Raw genomic sequence first — 3,927 nt, 5'->3', positions numbered from 1 at the left:
ATAGATAGATAGTTAGATAGGTAGTAGGTAAATAGGTAGATAGATAGTTGATAGATAGATAGATAGATAGATAGTAGGTAAATAGATAGGTAGATAGATAGTTGATTGATAGATAGATAGTAGGTAAATAGATAGGTAGATAGATAGTTGATAGATAGATAGATAGATAGATAGATAGATAGATAGATAGATAATGCATAGACTATACCCTGAAAAGGAACACTTGTATCCTGCTCCCTCTGCCTCCACCTCCTTCAGGAGCCATCACTTCCCTATGGTCCATTCAGTCATAAACCCATCTATGCACCAATCTATCAACAGAGTCAGAGGCCTCGAGCTTAACCTTTGAATAAAGATACTGTTTCTTTCTCTGTTACTGTAATAAAATATTCTGACAGAGCCACTGAAGGGGAAAAGATTTCCTTGGCTCACAGTTCCAAAAGGATTCAGTCCATTATGGGGAAAACACAACGGCAGGCAGGAGTGGGAGCTGACTGATCACATTGCATCTGAAGTGAGAAAGGGCATGAGTAGGGAGTAGGACAATCCATAAAGCCCTAAGGACTGCCACAGTGACCCCCTTCCTCCAGCAAGGCCTCACCTTCCATGACCATGGGGACAGAGTGTTCAAACACCAACACATAGGGGGCATTTCAAGTTCAAACTACAGCAGCTGAATTGGGAGCGAACCTTCCCGTGAGCCTCCAGGGGATATTTCAGGTCCAGATGTTTTCTATCTAGACTTTCTAGTGACAAGATGATCATGATTGTCATGGAGAATTTCAGCTGTCAACTTGACATAAAACTCAGAGTCACATAGGAGGGAGTAACCTCAAAAGAGGAATTGCCTAGATCCTATTAGCCTATGGACATATCTGTGAGACATTTTTCTAATTGCTAACGGATATAGGAGGGTCCAGCTGATGGCTGGCAGTGCCTTCATGGTTTGGGCTGTAGACTGTGAGCCTGGGAAGCAAGCCGGTAAGCAGCACTCACTCCTCTTTGGGGTCTGCTTCAGTTCCTGCCTCTGTAGTCCCTGCCTTGAGTTCCTGTCCTAGCTTTCCTTAATGACCTGAACGCTGAGATTAAACCCTCTCCTCTTCAAGTTGGTTATGGTCAGCATCTTCCCCCAGGAAGAGAAAGCGGGGAGGGAGGAGGTGGACACGTTTGAAGCATCTTTTGATTTTAAATCGAATAAGAAGCGAGTCATGTCGTTCTGTGCATGGCAGAGAAGAACAGAGACATCCAGAGACTTTGTGCTTCTTCTTCCTCCTTGGGGCGGAAAATCACCACACCAACTTCACTGTCACTAGTAATGGGAGACCTACGTGTTGAGGGGTAGAATGTGTAGCTGGGAATTGGATATATTGTGATCTTTTCCCTCCCTCCCTCCCTCCCTCCCTCCCTCCCTCCCTCCCTCCCTCTCTCCCTCCCTCCTTCTCTCCCTCCATCCCTCCCTTCATCTCTTCTTTGCAGCACGGTCTCAGTGTAGCCCAGACTAGCCTTGTACTCACCGTGTAGCCAAGGACGATACTGACCTTGTGATACTCTTGCCTCCTGGATGCTGGGATCTCGGGTGAGCACTGCCAGGCCCAGCACTGGAGCGCAGTGCTTTGTGCTTTATCGCCTGCTGCAGTGCTGCAAGCACTTGTACCAGCAGGGCTGTATCCTCAGCTCGGCAATTCTTCTTTTTTAAAAATGCAAGTTCTCATGTAGCCCAAGCTGGCCTTGAATTACTACGTAGTGAAAGATATCCTTGAACTCTTGATTCTCCTGCCCCCCACCACATCCTAAATTCTGAGGTTTATAGGTAGATGCCAACACCCAGCTGAGATTTTTTTTTTCTGATTATAAAAATAAGATCCTGTTGCTGTATTGGGAAACGGGAGAACCAGTAAAAAGTATAAAGTTACAAATTAAAAAGACTCACAATCCTGTCTTCACTTTCCAGAATTTATTCCCTCTCCGTGAGCCTACGCAGCACTCTGCCATCCGAGGATCAGGAAATAAAAACAAAACGAAACCAACAATAAAATAAAACAAAAAGAAAAAAAATCTAGTTTGGATAGATAGCACTTAGGAAAGGCACATTTATCTACCTCCTTGTTTATATCTTTTTGGAAGAATTGCTTTCGATAAATACTAAATAATTAACAAGTCGGTAGACACAAGCACGTGTAAGCACCCTTCGCCCTCCTCCCTAGGGAGTGCTCTGTAAATTACTGTGTGAGTGCAGGGATGAAGACTGCCCTTGGGTACTAAACGGCGACCTTCTGACCTTTCATTAGACCCTGCTGTTTCACCCCACTGTGAGTCTCTCTGCCCACAGCCCCACGTGTGCAGCTTTGCTTTCTGGGTTAATGGTATGATGAGGCTTGGTGCTGTCCTTCGGATTCAGCTGCTCAATAGGTCAGCTGTCAATCCAGATGAGGGTCCCTCAGCTTCCCAAAGAGCAGTTAGCTCCCACAGAGACAAATATGCCCACAAAATTCAGAGGTGAGGCATACAATTATCTTTTTTTTGTTTTTGTTTATTTTTTGTTTGCCAGTGGGGGTAAAACGAGAGCCAGTATACCACAGAGATACCAGCTCGGCCCTGCTTATTACAACCATGCAATATTACTGTTTCCAATAGCTGAGCTATTGCCTAGATGCCCATCAGCAGATGAGTAGATGAAACAAATGTGGTATACACACTAGAGTCATATTTAGCCAGAAACAAGGAAGAAAGGAAGAGTACACACACACACACACACACACACACACCCCTAACACTCAGAAAGTAGAGGCAGGTGGATCTCTGTGAGTTCTGGGACAGCCTGGTCCACATAGGAAGTTTCAGGCCAGCCAGTGTTTTATAGTAAGCCCCTAAATTGAAAGGAAGGAAGGAAGGAAGGAAGGAAGGAAGGAAGGAAGGAAGGAAGGGAGGGAGGGAGGGAGGGAGGCAGGCAGGCAGAGAGAGAGAGAGAGAGAGAGAGAGATTGAGAGATTGAGAGAGAGGAAGGAAGGAAAGAAGGAAGGGAGGGAGGGAGGGAGGGAGAGAGAGGGGGAGAAAGGAAGGAAGGAAGGAAGGAAGGAGAAAGAAAGAGAGAGAAAAGAACAAAGAAACAAAGAGAGAAAAGAAAAGAAAGAAAAGACTGAGATTTTGTCATTTGCATAAAACAGAACTGGAGATCATCATATTAAGTGAAGTGAGCCAGACATGAGAAAGGCAAAATATGACATGTGCTCTCTCTCCTTTGCACAACGTAGGAGTGTGTGTGTGTGTGTGTGTGTGTGTGTGTGTGAGAGAGAGAGAGAGAGACATGAAAGTAGACCAGAGACTATCTCTACTGGGAGAAGGATGGGAGCCCACAGAATGCAGAAGAACAGGAAAGAGTGAATCTGAGCAGAATATACAGTATGCCATCATGAAACTCATGAATTTAAAGCATTTTTATGAAAAAGGCAGTCAAGAGACATGAATTTAACTTCTTTACAAAAATCGTTCCCCCTGGTGTGCATAGTCACCGTGACTGTGATCCCCGTCCGTCTGTCTGTCACACCAGCTTGTGTAGGCAGACGATGTTGCCCTGAGTGAGGCCACAGCTCTGCATTGGTTTCTGTAGATTGAATCTGGATTTTCCTGGGCTGACTTTCGTCTTGTTTTGTTTTGGGTGGCACTGGAAATGTAGCTGGGGATGAAGCAGGTGCTCTCCCGCTGAGCTACACCCCAGCCCTCAGCCTTCAACCCTCTTTGTAAGACTCCAGCATTCACATGGAACTGTGTTGATGGCCTGGCAGTTCAGTTGAGGGTCTGCTTTTCCTCCCACAGTAGTGATGGATCCTGAGTACTGAGGGCAGCAGCACTCCTGGCCGAGCTGTGAGACTTGTGTCAGAGAAGCATCGTTCCTGCTTCCGAACCCCACTGACTCGGGAAATGAGTTCT

General features: G+C 45.8%; 1 non-coding gene across 1 annotated transcript; it reads right to left on the bottom strand.

Moving 5' to 3' along the window:
* Nucleotides 1–3,657: 3,657 nt before the first annotated feature.
* Mir5112 (microRNA 5112) lies at nucleotides 3,658–3,717 on the bottom strand. The gene has a single exon (NR_039572.1). It is a non-coding gene; the product is annotated as a microRNA 5112 (primary transcript).
* Nucleotides 3,718–3,927: the final 210 nt, after the last annotated feature.

Source organism: Mus musculus, chromosome 18, assembly GCF_000001635.26.
Source record: "Mus musculus strain C57BL/6J chromosome 18, GRCm38.p6 C57BL/6J".
Lineage (NCBI taxonomy): Eukaryota > Metazoa > Chordata > Mammalia > Rodentia > Muridae > Mus > Mus musculus.
Note: the sequence above shows the minus strand (reverse complement) of the source record. Positions and strands in the feature narration are given on the sequence as shown.